Genomic DNA, 17,655 nt, shown 5'->3' with positions numbered 1-17,655 from the left:
TTGCTGCGAACTCAGAGTTAAAGTTTCTAGGTGCAAATATGTCTTGTGTGGTGGATGAAAGTTGGTAATGCACATGCTTCCACTCATTAAAGAATGTTGTAGAATCTGTGATGCATGTAATGTATTCGGAACACGGAATGTCACGGTAAGAGTAACTATTTAAATTACAAGTCTATTGGATAGAACTCACTCCAAGAGTATTTTTCTGTGAAAAATGTCTTATTTTCGAAACTGGCATTAAGAAATATCTGCAAATATTTAGTACATGCTTCTAGCTGTATATATACACTGTATGGTAGATGAAAGTACATTAATCCACATGCTAACAACTCAGCAATTAATATTTGTCGAAATGCGGTGCATGAAGCATGTTCGGAGGACGGTATGTCACGGCGAGGAGATCTATGTAAATTACATGTCTATTGTTTAGAACATTCTACAAGAGTATTATCCTGCAAATGTTGCCTGATATTCTAAACTGCAGTTAGGAAAAAGCTGAAAAATAAGAATAATATTTTCAAGGTTTATATATGCATTATATGGTGGATGAAAGTTCCGTAAATCACAGGCACACAAATGAGTAATGAATGTTTGTCAAATCCGTGATGAATTTAGCATGTTCACAACTCGGAAAGTCACTTTATGGGAAAAAATTGAAATTGAAAATTCTAATGGGTAGATGTCACATGAAGAGATTTTTTCTGGGAAAACTATGATTTTCGAGACTGACGTTAGGAAAAATCTGTGAAATCAGAGTAAATATTTCTAGGTGTATTTATGCCTTGTATGGTGGATGAATGTTCTGTAATCCACATGCACACAACTTAGTAATGAATGTTTGTCAAACCGTGATGCATGTAGCATGTTCAGAAAATGGAAAGTCACTTTGAGGGAAACTATTTAAATTACAATTCTACTGGGTAGAACTCGCATGAAGACGTTTTTTCTGTGAAAACTTCATGATTTTTAAACTGAAGTTAGGAAAAACTGTGAAAGCAGAGTCAATATTTCTAGGTGTAAATATACCTTGTATGGTGGTTGAAAGTTCAGAAATCCACATGCTCACAACTAAGTAATGAATGATTTCTAAATCCAATATGCATGTAACGTGTTATGAACACAGAATTTCATGGTAAGTGAAACATTGTAAATTTCATGTCTATTTGATAGAACACGATCGAAGAGATTTTTTATGTGAAAACTGGTTATATATCGCAAGTGGCATTAGGACAAACCTGCAAACGAGTAGAAACATTTCTAGGTGTAAATATGCCGTGTTTGGTGGTAGAAAGTATGGTAATCCACATGTTCAAAACTCATTAAAATATGTTTGTCGAATCCGTGATGCACGTATCATATACTGAACACAGAATATCATGGTGAAAAATCTTTGTAAATTACAAATTTATTGGGTAGAACTCACTCCAAAAGTATTTTTCTGTGAAATCTGCCTCATTTTCAAAACTGGCATAAGGAAAAGAGTTCGAAATATGAGAAAATGTTTCTAAGTGCAATATGACTTTAATGGTGGATGAAAGTTCGGTAATACACACGTTCACCACTCAATAAAGAATGTTTGTTGAATCAGTGATGCATGTAGCGTGTTCGGAACATGCAAAGTCACGGTGAGTAAAAGCATTTAAATTACATGTCCACTTGGTAGAACTTGCTGCAAAAGCATTTTTCTGTGAAATCTGCCTCATTTCCCAAACTGGCATTAGGAAAAAATTCGAATTTTGAGAAAATGCTTCTAAGGGCCAATATGACTTGTATGGTGATGAAAGTTCAGAAATACACATGCAAACAAACCTGTAGTGAATACTTTTTGAAACCGTGATGCATGCAGTTTTTTCAGAAGACACAATTTGACGATGAGCGAATCTCTGTAAATTACATGTCTATTGGGTGGAACAAGTTCCAAGAGTATATTACTTTGAAAACTGCCTGATTTCAGAAACTGAGTTTTGGAAAAATCTGCATATAATTTGTACATGTTTCTAGCTGTATATACACATTTTATGGTAGATGAAAGTTCAGTAATCCACATGTTAACAGCTCAGCAGTGAATATTTCTCGAACCTGCGGTGCAAGTAGCAAGTTTGAAGCAGGGAATTTCACGGCGAGGGATTCTATGTAAATATTATGTCCAATGTGTAGAACATGCTATAAGAGATTTATTATGCTATAGTTGCCAGATTTTCTAAACTGCTATTAGGAAAAATCTGCTAACTCAGTATAATGCTTTCTAGGTTTATATATGCCTTATATGGTGGATGAAAATTCTGTAATCTACATGCACACAACTGAGTAATGAATGTTTGTCAAATCCGTGATGAATTTAGCATGTTCGGACCATGGAAAGTCACTTTGTGGGAAACTACTGAAATTACAATTCCTCTGGATAGAACTCGCTTGAAGAGGTTTTTTCCTGAGAAAACTTCATGATTTTAAAACCTGAAGTTAGGAAAAAGCTGTGAAAGCAGAGTAAATATTTCTAGGTGTAAATATGCCTTGTTTGGTGGATTAAATTTCGGAAATCCACATGCTCTCTAATCAGTAATGAATGTTTTATAAATCCTTTATGCATAGAGCGTGTTCTGAACAGGGAATGTCATGGTAGTTGAAACATTGTAAATTTCATATCTGTCTGATAGAACACGCTCGAAGATAATTTTTCTGTGAAAACTGGATGTTTTATGCAACTGGCATTCAGACAAATCTGCAAACACAGAGAAAAATTTCTAGGTGTAAATATGCCGTGTTTGTTGGATGAATGTTCGGAAATCAACAAGTACCCAACTCATTAATCAATGTTTGTCGAATCCGAGATCCATGTAATGTGTTCGGAACACAGACTATCACGGTAATAGAAACCTTGCAAATTACACATGTATTATGTAGAACTCGCTCCAAAAGCATTTATCTGCGAAATCTGCCTCATTTACAAAACTGGCATTAGAAAACACTTCGAAATTTGAGAAAATGATTCTAAGTGTCAATATGAATTTTATGGTGGATGAAAGTTCAGTAATCCACATGCTAAAAAATTCTGTAGTGAATATTTGTCGAAACTGTTATGCATGCAGCTTTCTCGGAACACAGAATTTGACGGTGAGGGAACCTATGTAAATTAAATGTCTATTCTGTGGAACTCTCTCCAAGAGTATTTTTCGGTGAAAACTGACTCATTTTTGGAAACTGGCGTTAGGAAAACTTTCAAAACATGAGAAAATATTTGTAAGCGACATTATGCCTTGTATGGTGTATAAAACTACGGTAATCCACATGCTAACAACTCTGTATTGAAAATTTGTGGAATCCGAGATGCATGTAGCCTGTTCAGAACACGGAATTTCACGGTGAGCAAATCTTTGTATATTACAATTCTCTTGGGAAGAACTCGCTCCAAGAGTTTTTTGCTGTGAAATCTGCTGCATTTTGGAATCTGGCGATTGGAAAACTCTGTGAAATCAGAGAAAATGCTTCTAAGTATCAATATGCCTTTTATTATGCTGAAAGTTCGGTAATCCACATGCAAACACATTTGTAGGGAATATATGTCGAATCCGTTATGCATGTAACGTGTTCGAAAGACGTAATTTCACAGCAATGGAATCTATGTAAATTACATGCCTAGTGAGTAGAAATAGCTCCAACAGTTTTTTCCTTCGAAAAATGCCTAATTTCCAAAACTGCTATTAGGAAATTGCTGCGAACCCAGAATTAAAGATTCTAGGTGCAAATATGTCTGGTGTGGTAGATGAAATTTTGTAATGCACATGCTTACACTCAATATAGAATGTTGTAGAATCTGTGATGCATGTAATGTTTTCAGAACACGGAATGTCATGGTAAGTGAAACTATGTAAATTACAAGTGTATTGGATAGAACTCACTCCAAGAGGATTTTTCTGTGAAAACTGTCTTATTTTCGAAACTGGCATTAAGAAATATCTGCAAATACTGAGTACATGCTTCTAGCTGTATATATACATTGTATGGTAGATGAAAGTACATTAATCCACATGCTAACAACTCAGCACTTAATATTTGTCGAACTGCTGTGCATGTAGCATTTTCGAAACACGGTATGTCACGGCGAGGAGATCTATGTAAATTACATGTCTACTGTGTAGAACACTCTACAAGAGAATTATCCTGCATAGTTGCCTGATATTCTAAACTGCAGTTAGGAAAAACCTGCAAAATCAGAATAATATTTTCAAGGTGTATATATGCATTATATGGTGGATGAAAGTTCTGTAATTCACAGGCACACAACTGACTAATGAATGTTTGTCAAATCCGTGATGAATGCAGTGTTTTCCGACCACGGAAAGTCACTTTGTGGGAAACAATTGAAATTGCAATTCTAATGGGTAGAACACACATGCAGAGATTTTTTCTGGGAAAACTTTATGATTTTCGAGACTGACGTTAGGAAAAATCTGTGAAAAAAGGGTAAATATTTCTAGGTGTATTTATGCCTTGTATGGTGGAAGAAAGTTCTGTAATCCACATGTACACAACTGAGTAATGAATGTTTGTCAAATCCGTGATGCATGTAGCGTGTTCAGAAAATGGAAAGTCATTTTGAGGGAAACCATTTAAATTATAATTCTACTGGGTAGAACTCGCATGAAAAGTTTTTTTCTGCGAAAAATTCATGATTTTTGAAACTGAATTTAGGAAAAAGCTGGGAAAGACGAGTAAATATTTCTAGGTGTAAATATACCTCGTATGGTGGTGGAAAGTTCAGAAATCCACATGCTCACAACTCAGTAATGAATGATTTGTAAATCCAATATGCATGTAGCGTGTTATGAACACGGAATGTCATGGTAAGTGAAACATTGTAAATTCATGTCTATTGGATAGAACATGATCGAAGAGAATTTTTCTGTGAAAACTGCCTGTATTTCGCAAGTGGCATTAGGACAAATCTGTGAACACAGAGAAAAATGTCTAGGTGTAAATATTCAGTGTTTGGTGGATGAAAGTTTGGTACTCCACATGTTCACAGCTCATTAAAAAATGTTTGTCCAATCCGTGATCCATGTAGCGTGTTCTGAACACAGAATATCACGGTGATAGAATCTTTGTAAATTACATCTGTATTGGGTAGAACTCGTTTCAAAAGCATTTTTCTGTGAAATCTGCCTCATTTTCAAATCTGACATTAGGTAAACACTTCAAAATCTGAGAAAATGCTTCTAAGTGTCAATATGACTTGTATGGTGGATGAAAGTTCGGTAATACACACGTTCACCACTCAATAAAGAATGTTTGTTGAATCAGTGATGCATGTAGCGTGTTCGGAACATGCAAAGTCACGGTGAGTAAAAGCATTTAAATTACATGTCCACTTGGTAGAACTTGCTGCAAAAGCATTTTTCTGTGAAATCTGCCTCATTTCCCAAACTGGCATTAGGAAAAAATTCGAATTTTGAGAAAATGCTTCTAAGGGCCAATATGACTTGTATGGTGATGAAAGTTCAGAAATACACATGCAAACAAACCTGTAGTGAATACTTTTTGAAACCGTGATGCATGCAGTTTTTTCAGAAGACACAATTTGACGATGAGCGAATCTCTGTAAATTACATGTCTATTGGGTGGAACAAGTTCCAAGAGTATATTACTTTGAAAACTGCCTGATTTCAGAAACTGAGTTTTGGAAAAATCTGCATATAATTTGTACATGTTTCTAGCTGTATATACACATTTTATGGTAGATGAAAGTTCAGTAATCCACATGTTAACAGCTCAGCAGTGAATATTTCTCGAACCTGCGGTGCAAGTAGCAAGTTTGAAGCAGGGAATTTCACGGCGAGGGATTCTATGTAAATATTATGTCCAATGTGTAGAACATGCTATAAGAGATTTATTATGCTATAGTTGCCAGATTTTCTAAACTGCTATTAGGAAAAATCTGCTAACTCAGTATAATGCTTTCTAGGTTTATATATGCCTTATATGGTGGATGAAAATTCTGTAATCTACATGCACACAACTGAGTAATGAATGTTTGTCAAATCCGTGATGAATTTAGCATGTTCGGACCATGGAAAGTCACTTTGTGGGAAACTACTGAAATTACAATTCCTCTGGATAGAACTCGCTTGAAGAGGTTTTTTCCTGAGAAAACTTCATGATTTTAAAACCTGAAGTTAGGAAAAAGCTGTGAAAGCAGAGTAAATATTTCTAGGTGTAAATATGCCTTGTTTGGTGGATTAAATTTCGGAAATCCACATGCTCTCTAATCAGTAATGAATGTTTTATAAATCCTTTATGCATAGAGCGTGTTCTGAACAGGGAATGTCATGGTAGTTGAAACATTGTAAATTTCATATCTGTCTGATAGAACACGCTCGAAGAGAATTTTTCTGTGAAAACTGGATGTTTTATGCAACTGGCATTCAGACAAATCTGCAAACACAGAGAAAAATTTCTAGGTGTAAATATGCCGTGTTTGTTGGATGAATGTTCGGAAATCAACAAGTACCCAACTCATTAATCAATGTTTGTCGAATCCGAGATCCATGTAATGTGTTCGGAACACAGACTATCACGGTAATAGAAACCTTGCAAATTACACATGTATTATGTAGAACTCGCTCCAAAAGCATTTATCTGCGAAATCTGCCTCATTTACAAAACTGGCATTAGAAAACACTTCGAAATTTGAGAAAATGATTCTAAGTGTCAATATGAATTTTATGGTGGATGAAAGTTCAGTAATCCACATGCTAAAAAATTCTGTAGTGAATATTTGTCGAAACTGTTATGCATGCAGCTTTCTCGGAACACAGAATTTGACGGTGAGGGAACCTATGTAAATTAAATGTCTATTCTGTGGAACTCTCTCCAAGAGTATTTTTCGGTGAAAACTGACTCATTTTTGGAAACTGGCGTTAGGAAAACTTTCAAAACATGAGAAAATATTTGTAAGCGACATTATGCCTTGTATGGTGTATAAAACTACGGTAATCCACATGCTAACAACTCTGTATTGAAAATTTGTGGAATCCGAGATGCATGTAGCCTGTTCAGAACACGGAATTTCACGGTGAGCAAATCTTTGTATATTACAATTCTCTTGGGAAGAACTCGCTCCAAGAGTTTTTTGCTGTGAAATCTGCTGCATTTTGGAATCTGGCGATTGGAAAACTCTGTGAAATCAGAGAAAATGCTTCTAAGTATCAATATGCCTTTTATTATGCTGAAAGTTCGGTAATCCACATGCAAACACATTTGTAGGGAATATATGTCGAATCCGTTATGCATGTAACGTGTTCGAAAGATGTAATTTCACAGCAATGGAATCTATGTAAATTACATGCCTAGTGAGTAGAAATAGCTCCAACAGTTTTTTCCTTCGAAAAATGCCTAATTTCCAAAACTGCTATTAGGAAATTGCTGCGAACCCAGAATTAAAGATTCTAGGTGCAAATATGTCTGGTGTGGTAGATGAAATTTTGTAATGCACATGCTTACACTCAATATAGAATGTTGTAGAATCTGTGATGCATGTAATGTTTTCAGAACACGGAATGTCATGGTAAGTGAAACTATGTAAATTACAAGTGTATTGGATAGAACTCACTCCAAGAGGATTTTTCTGTGAAAACTGTCTTATTTTCGAAACTGGCATTAAGAAATATCTGCAAATACTGAGTACATGCTTCTAGCTGTATATATACATTGTATGGTAGATGAAAGTACATTAATCCACATGCTAACAACTCAGCACTTAATATTTGTCGAACTGCTGTGCATGTAGCATTTTCGAAACACGGTATGTCACGGCGAGGAGATCTATGTAAATTACATGTCTACTGTGTAGAACACTCTACAAGAGAATTATCCTGCATAGTTGCCTGATATTCTAAACTGCAGTTAGGAAAAACCTGCAAAATCAGAATAATATCTTCAAGGTGTATATATGCATTATATGGTGGATGAAAGTTCTGTAATTCACAGGCACACAACTGACTAATGAATGTTTGTCAAATCCGTGATGAATGCAGTGTTTTCCGACCACGGAAAGTCACTTTGTGGGAAACAATTGAAATTGCAATTCTAATGGGTAGAACACACATGCAGAGATTTTTTCTGGGAAAACTTTATGATTTTCGAGACTGACGTTAGGAAAAATCTGTGAAAAAAGGGTAAATATTTCTAGGTGTATTTATGCCTTGTATGGTGGAAGAAAGTTCTGTAATCCACATGTACACAACTGAGTAATGAATGTTTGTCAAATCCGTGATGCATGTAGCGTGTTCAGAAAATGGAAAGTCATTTTGAGGGAAACCATTTAAATTATAATTCTACTGGGTAGAACTCGCATGAAAAGTTTTTTTCTGCGAAAAATTCATGATTTTTGAAACTGAATTTAGGAAAAAGCTGGGAAAGACGAGTAAATATTTCTAGGTGTAAATATACCTCGTATGGTGGTGGAAAGTTCAGAAATCCACATGCTCACAACTCAGTAATGAATGATTTGTAAATCCAATATGCATGTAGCGTGTTATGAACACGGAATGTCATGGTAAGTGAAACATTGTAAATTCATGTCTATTGGATAGAACATGATCGAAGAGAATTTTTCTGTGAAAACTGCCTGTATTTCGCAAGTGGCATTAGGACAAATCTGTGAACACAGAGAAAAATGTCTAGGTGTAAATATTCAGTGTTTGGTGGATGAAAGTTTGGTACTCCACATGTTCACAGCTCATTAAAAAATGTTTGTCCAATCCGTGATCCATGTAGCGTGTTCTGAACACAGAATATCACGGTGATAGAATCTTTGTAAATTACATCTGTATTGGGTAGAACTCGTTTCAAAAGCATTTTTCTGTGAAATCTGCCTCATTTTCAAATCTGACATTAGGTAAACACTTCAAAATCTGAGAAAATGCTTCTAAGTGTCAATATGACTTGTATGGTGGATGAAAGTTCGGTAATACACACGTTCACCACTCAATAAAGAATGTTTGTTGAATCAGTGATGCATGTAGCATGTTCGGAACATGCAAAGTCACGGTGAGTAAAAGCATTTAAATTACATGTCCACTTGGTAGAACTTGCTGCAAAAGCATTTTTCTGTGAAATCTGCCTCATTTCCCAAACTGGCATTAGGAAAAAATTCGAATTTTGAGAAAATGCTTCTAAGGGCCAATATGACTTGTATGGTGATGAAAGTTCAGAAATACACATGCAAACAAACCTGTAGTGAATACTTTTTGAAACCGTGATGCATGCAGTTTTTTCAGAAGACACAATTTGACGATGAGCGAATCTCTGTAAATTACATGTCTATTGGGTGGAACAAGTTCCAAGAGTATATTACTTTGAAAACTGCCTGATTTCAGAAACTGAGTTTTGGAAAAATCTGCATATAATTTGTACATGTTTCTAGCTGTATATACACATTTTATGGTAGATGAAAGTTCAGTAATCCACATGTTAACAGCTCAGCAGTGAATATTTCTCGAACCTGCGGTGCAAGTAGCAAGTTTGAAGCAGGGAATTTCACGGCGAGGGATTCTATGTAAATATTATGTCCAATGTGTAGAACATGCTATAAGAGATTTATTATGCTATAGTTGCCAGATTTTCTAAACTGCTATTAGGAAAAATCTGCTAACTCAGTATAATGCTTTCTAGGTTTATATATGCCTTATATGGTGGATGAAAATTCTGTAATCTACATGCACACAACTGAGTAATGAATGTTTGTCAAATCCGTGATGAATTTAGCATGTTCGGACCATGGAAAGTCACTTTGTGGGAAACTACTGAAATTACAATTCCTCTGGATAGAACTCGCTTGAAGAGGTTTTTTCCTGAGAAAACTTCATGATTTTAAAACCTGAAGTTAGGAAAAAGCTGTGAAAGCAGAGTAAATATTTCTAGGTGTAAATATGCCTTGTTTGGTGGATTAAATTTCGGAAATCCACATGCTCTCTAATCAGTAATGAATGTTTTATAAATCCTTTATGCATAGAGCGTGTTCTGAACAGGGAATGTCATGGTAGTTGAAACATTGTAAATTTCATATCTGTCTGATAGAACACGCTCGAAGAGAATTTTTCTGTGAAAACTGGATGTTTTATGCAACTGGCATTCAGACAAATCTGCAAACACAGAGAAAAATTTCTAGGTGTAAATATGCCGTGTTTGTTGGATGAATGTTCGGAAATCAACAAGTACCCAACTCATTAATCAATGTTTGTCGAATCCGAGATCCATGTAATGTGTTCGGAACACAGACTATCACGGTAATAGAAACCTTGCAAATTACACATGTATTATGTAGAACTCGCTCCAAAAGCATTTATCTGCGAAATCTGCCTCATTTACAAAACTGGCATTAGAAAACACTTCGAAATTTGAGAAAATGATTCTAAGTGTCAATATGAATTTTATGGTGGATGAAAGTTCAGTAATCCACATGCTAAAAAATTCTGTAGTGAATATTTGTCGAAACTGTTATGCATGCAGCTTTCTCGGAACACAGAATTTGACGGTGAGGGAACCTATGTAAATTAAATGTCTATTCTGTGGAACTCTCTCCAAGAGTATTTTTCGGTGAAAACTGACTCATTTTTGGAAACTGGCGTTAGGAAAACTTTCAAAACATGAGAAAATATTTGTAAGCGACATTATGCCTTGTATGGTGTATAAAACTACGGTAATCCACATGCTAACAACTCTGTATTGAAAATTTGTGGAATCCGAGATGCATGTAGCCTGTTCAGAACACGGAATTTCACGGTGAGCAAATCTTTGTATATTACAATTCTCTTGGGAAGAACTCGCTCCAAGAGTTTTTTGCTGTGAAATCTGCTGCATTTTGGAATCTGGCGATTGGAAAACTCTGTGAAATCAGAGAAAATGCTTCTAAGTATCAATATGCCTTTTATTATGCTGAAAGTTCGGTAATCCACATGCAAACACATTTGTAGGGAATATATGTCGAATCCGTTATGCATGTAACGTGTTCGAAAGATGTAATTTCACAGCAATGGAATCTATGTAAATTACATGCCTAGTGAGTAGAAATAGCTCCAACAGTTTTTTCCTTCGAAAAATGCCTAATTTCCAAAACTGCTATTAGGAAATTGCTGCGAACCCAGAATTAAAGATTCTAGGTGCAAATATGTCTGGTGTGGTAGATGAAATTTTGTAATGCACATGCTTACACTCAATATAGAATGTTGTAGAATCTGTGATGCATGTAATGTTTTCAGAACACGGAATGTCATGGTAAGTGAAACTATGTAAATTACAAGTGTATTGGATAGAACTCACTCCAAGAGGATTTTTCTGTGAAAACTGTCTTATTTTCGAAACTGGCATTAAGAAATATCTGCAAATACTGAGTACATGCTTCTAGCTGTATATATACATTGTATGGTAGATGAAAGTACATTAATCCACATGCTAACAACTCAGCACTTAATATTTGTCGAACTGCTGTGCATGTAGCATTTTCGAAACACGGTATGTCACGGCGAGGAGATCTATGTAAATTACATGTCTACTGTGTAGAACACTCTACAAGAGAATTATCCTGCATAGTTGCCTGATATTCTAAACTGCAGTTAGGAAAAACCTGCAAAATCAGAATAATATTTTCAAGGTGTATATATGCATTATATGGTGGATGAAAGTTCTGTAATTCACAGGCACACAACTGACTAATGAATGTTTGTCAAATCCGTGATGAATGCAGTGTTTTCCGACCACGGAAAGTCACTTTGTGGGAAACAATTGAAATTGCAATTCTAATGGGTAGAACACACATGCAGAGATTTTTTCTGGGAAAACTTTATGATTTTCGAGACTGACGTTAGGAAAAATCTGTGAAAAAAGGGTAAATATTTCTAGGTGTATTTATGCCTTGTATGGTGGAAGAAAGTTCTGTAATCCACATGCACACAACTGAGTAATGAATGTTTGTCAAATCCGTGATGCATGTAGCGTGTTCAGAAAATGGAAAGTCACTTTGAGGGAAACCATTTAAATTATAATTCTACTGGGTAGAACTCGCATGAAAAGGTTTTTTCTGCGAAAACTTCATGATTTTTGAAACTGAAGTTAGGAAAATGCTGGGAAAGCCGAGTAAATATTTCTAGGTGTAAATATACCTCGTATGGTGGTGGAAAGTTCAGAAATCCACATGCTCACAACTCAGTAATGAATGATTTGTAAATCCAATATGCATGTAGCGTGTTATGAACACGGAATGTCATGGTAAGTGAAACATTGTAAATTCATGTCTATTGGAAAGAACATAATCGAAGAGAATTTTTCTGTGAAAACTGCCAGTATTTCGCAAGTGGCATTAGGACAAATCTACGAACACAGAGAAAAATGTCTAGGTGTAAATATTCAGTGTTTGGTGGATGAAAGTTTGGTACTCCACATGTTCACAGCTCATTAAAAAATGTTTGTCCAAACCGTGATCCATGTAGTGTGTTCTGAACACAATATCACGGTGATAGAATCTTTGTAAATTACATCTGTATTGGGTAGAACTCGTTTCAAAAGCATTTTTCTGTGAAATCTGCCTCAATTTCAAATCTGACATTAGGTAAACACTTCAAAATTTGAGAAAATGCTTCTAAGTGTCAATATGACTTGTATGGTGGATGAAAGTTCGGTAATACACACGTTCACCACTCAATAAAGAATGTTTGTCGAATCAGTGATGCATGTAGCGTGTTCGGAACATGCAATGTCACGGTGAGTGAAAGCATTTAAATTACATGTCCACTTGGTAGAACTTGCTCCAAAAGCATTTTTCTGTGAAATCTGCCTCATTTTCCAAACTGGCATTAGGAAAAAATTCGAATTTTGATAAAATGCTTCTAAGGGCCAATATGACTTTTATAGTGATGAAAGTTCAGAAATACACATGCAAACAAACCTGTAGGGAATAATTTTTGAAACGGTGATGCATGCAGTTTTTTCAGAACACAGAATTTGACGATTAGCGAATCTCTGTAAATTACATGTCTATAGGGTGGAACAAGTTCCAAGAGTATATTTCTTTGAAAACTGCCTGATTTCAGAAACTGACGTTAAGAAAAATCTGCATATATTTGTACATGTTTGTATCTGTATATACATATTTTATGGTAGATGAAAGTTCAGTAATCCACATGCTAACAACTCAGCAGTGAATAATTGTCGAACCTGCAGTGCAAGTAGCAAGTTTGAATCACGGAATTTCACGGCGAGGGACTCTATATAAATTATATGTCCAATGTGTAGAACATGCTACAAGAGATTTATCCTGCTATAGTTGCCAAATATTCTAAACTGCCATTAGGAAAAAGCTGCAAACTCAGAATAATGTTTTCTAGGTTTATATATGCCTTATATGGTGGATGAAAATTCTGTAATCTACATGCACACAACTGAGTAACGAATGTTTGTCAAATCCGTGATGAATTTAGCATGTTCGGACCATGGAAAGTCACTTTGTGGGAAACTATTGAAATTACAATTCTACTGGGTCGAACTCGCTTGCAGAGATTACTTATGCAATAACATCATGATTTTCAAAACAGACGGTAGGAAAAGGTAGTGAAATCAGAGTAAATATTTCTAGGTGTATATATGTCTCATATGGTGGATGAAAGTTCTGTAATCCACATGCACACAACTGAGTAATTAATGTTTGTCAAATTAGTGATGCATATAGCATGTTCAGAAAACGGAAAGTCGCTTTGAGGGAAACTGCTTAAATTACAATTCCTCTGGATAGAACTCGCTTGAAGAGGTTTTTTCCTGAGAAAACTTCATGATTTTAAAACCTGAAGTTAGGAAAAAGCTGTGAAAGCAGAGTAAATATTTCTAGGTGTAAATATGCCTTGTTTGTTGGATTAAATTTCGAAAATCCACATGCTCTCTAATCAGTAATGAATGTTTTATAAATCCATTATGCATAGAGCTTGTTCTGAACAGGGAATGTCATGGTAGGTGAAACATTGTAAATTTCATGTCTGTCTGATAGAACACGCTCGAAGAGAATTTTTCTGTGAAAACTGCCTGTTTTTTGCAACTGGCCTTCGGACAAATCTGCAAACACAGAGAAAAATTTCTAGGTGTAAATATGCCGTGTTTGTTGGATGAATGTTCGGTAATCAACCCGTTCCCAACTCATTAATCATTGTTTGTCGAATCCGTGATCCATGTAATGTGTTCGGAACACAGACTATCACGGCAAAAGAAACCTTGCAAATTACACATGTATTAGGTAGAACTCGCTCCAAAAGCATATATCTGCGAAATCTGCCTCATTTTCAAATTTGGCATTAGAAAAACACTTCGAAATCTGAGAAAATGATTCTAAGTGTCAATATGAATTTTATGGTGGATGAAAGTTCAGTAATCCACATGCTAAAAAATTCTGTAGTGAATATTTGTCGAAACTGTTATGCATGCAGTTTCTCAGAACACAGAATTTGACGGTGAGCGAACCTATGTAAATTAAATGTCTGTTGTGTAGAACTCTCTCCAAGAGCATTTTTCGGTGAAAACTGCCTCATTTTCGAAACTGGCGTTAGGAAAACTTTCAAAAAATGAGAAAATGCTTGTAAGCGCCATTATGCCTTGTATGGTTGATAAAAATATGGTATTCCACGTGCTAACAACTCTGTATTGAAAATTTGTGGAATCCGAGATGCATGTAGCCTGTTCAGAACACGGAATTTCACGGTGAGCAAATCTTTGTAAATTACAAGTCTCTTGGGAAGAACAGGCTCCAAGAGATTTTTGCTGTGAAATCTGCTGCATTTTGGAATCTGGCGATTGGAAAACTCTGTGAAATCAGAGAAAATGCTTCTAAGTATCAATATGCCTTTTATTATGCTGAAAGTTCGGTAATCCACATGCAAACACATTTGTAGTGAATATATGTCGAATCAGTTATGCATGTAGCGTGTTCGAAAGACGTAATTTCACAGCAATGGAATCTATGTAAATTACATGCCTAGTGAGTAGAAATCGCTCCAACAGTATTTTCCTTAGAAAAATGCCTAATTTTCAAAACTGCTATTAGGAAATTGCTGCGAACCCAGAATTAAAGTTTCTAGGTGCAAATATGTCTTGTGTGGTAGATGAAAGTTTGTAATGCACATGCTTACACTCAATATAGAATGTTGTAGAATCTTTGATGCATGTAATGTTTTCAGAACACGGAATGTCATGGTAAGTGAAACTATGTAAATTACAAGTGTATTGGATAGAACTCACTTCAAGAGGATTTTTCTGTGAAAACTGTCTTATTTTCGAAACTGGCATTAAGAAATATCTGCAAATACTGAGTACATGCTTCTAGCTGTATATATACATTGTATGCTAGATGAAAGTACATTAATCCACATGCTAACAACTCAGCACTTAATATTTGTCGAACTGCTGTGCATGTAGCATTTTCGAAACACGGTATGTCACGGCGAGGAGATCTATGTAAATTACATGTCTACTGTGTAGAACACTCTACAAGAGAATTATCCTGCATAGTTGCCTGATATTCTAAACTGCAGTTAGGAAAAAGCTGCAAAATCAGAATAATATTTTCAAGGTGTATATTTGCATTATATGGTGGATGAAAGTTCTGTAATTCACAGGCACACAACTGACTAATGAATGTTTGTCAAATCCGTGATGAATGCAGTGTTTTCCGACCACGGAAAGTCACTTTGTGGGAAACAATTGAAATTGCAATTCTAATGGGTAGAACACACATGCAGAGATTTTTTCTGGGAAAACTTTATGATTTTCGAGACTGACGTTAGGAAAAATCTGTGAAAAAAGGGTAAATATTTCTAGGTGTATTTATGCCTTGTATGGTGGAAGAAAGTTCTGTAATCCACATGCACACAACTGAGTAATGAATGTTTGTCAAATCCGTGATGCATGTAGCGTGTTCAGAAAATGGAAAGTCATTTTGAGGGAAACCATTTAAATTATAATTCTACTGGGTAGAACTCGCATGAAAAGTTTTTTTCTGCGAAAAATTCATGATTTTTGAAACTGAATTTAGGAAAAAGCTGGGAAAGACGAGTAAATATTTCTAGGTGTAAATATACCTCGTATGGTGGTGGAAAGTTCAGTAATCCACATGCTCACAAGTCAGTAATGAATGATTTCTAAATCCAATATGCATGTAGCGTGTTATGAACACGGAATGTCATGGTAAGTGAAACATTGTAAATTCATGTCTATTGGATAGAACATGATCGAAGAGAATTTTTCTGTGAAAACTGCCTGTATTTCGCAAGTGGCATTAGGACAAATCTGTGAACACAGAGAAAAATGTCTAGGTGTAAATATTCAGTGTTTGGTGGATGAAAGTTTGGTACTCCACATGTTCACAGCTCATTAAAAAATGTTTGTCCAATCCGTGATCCATGTAGCGTGTTCTGAACACAGAATATCACGGTGATAGAATCTTTGTAAATTACATCTGTATTGGGTAGAACTCGTTTCAAAAGCATTTTTCTGTGAAATCTGCCTCATTTTCAAATCTGACATTAGGTAAACACTTCAAAATCTGAGAAAATGCTTCTAAGTGTCAATATGACTTGTATGGTGGATGAAAGTTCGGTAATACACACGTTCACCACTCAATAAAGAATGTTTGTTGAATCAGTGATGCATGTAGCGTGTTCGGAACATGCAAAGTCACGGTGAGTAAAAGCATTTAAATTACATGTCCACTTGGTAGAACTTGCTGCAAAAGCATTTTTCTGTGAAATCTGCCTCATTTCCCAAACTGGCATTAGGAAAAAATTCGAATTTTGAGAAAATGCTTCTAAGGGCCAATATGACTTGTATGGTGATGAAAGTTCAGAAATACACATGCAAACAAACCTGTAGTGAATACTTTTTGAAACCGTGATGCATGCAGTTTTTTCAGAAGACACAATTTGACGATGAGCGAATCTCTGTAAATTACATGTCTATTGGGTGGAACAAGTTCCAAGAGTATATTACTTTGAAAACTGCCTGATTTCAGAAACTGAGTTTTGGAAAAATCTGCATATAATTTGTACATGTTTCTAGCTGTATATACACATTTTATGGTAGATGAAAGTTCAGTAATCCACATGTTAACAGCTCAGCAGTGAATATTTCTCGAACCTGCGGTGCAAGTAGCAAGTTTGAAGCAGGGAATTTCACGGCGAGGGATTCTATGTAAATATTATGTCCAATGTGTAGAACATGCTATAAGAGATTTATTATGCTATAGTTGCCAGATTTTCTAAACTGCTATTAGGAAAAATCTGCTAACTCAGTATAATGCTTTCTAGGTTTATATATGCCTTATATGGTGGATGAAAATTCTGTAATCTACATGCACACAACTGAGTAATGAATGTTTGTCAAATCCGTGATGAATTTAGCATGTTCGGACCATGGAAAGTCACTTTGTGGGAAACTACTGAAATTACAATTCCTCTGGATAGAACTCGCTTGAAGAGGTTTTTTCCTGAGAAAACTTCATGATTTTAAAACCTGAAGTTAGGAAAAAGCTGTGAAAGCAGAGTAAATATTTCTAGGTGTAAATATGCCTTGTTTGGTGGATTAAATTTCGGAAATCCACATGCTCTCTAATCAGTAATGAATGTTTTA

The sequence above is a fragment of the Camelus bactrianus genome, chromosome 2, assembly GCF_048773025.1.
Source record: "Camelus bactrianus isolate YW-2024 breed Bactrian camel chromosome 2, ASM4877302v1, whole genome shotgun sequence".
NCBI classification, from domain to species: domain Eukaryota; kingdom Metazoa; phylum Chordata; class Mammalia; order Artiodactyla; family Camelidae; genus Camelus; species Camelus bactrianus.
This window is presented reverse-complemented; position numbering follows the sequence as displayed.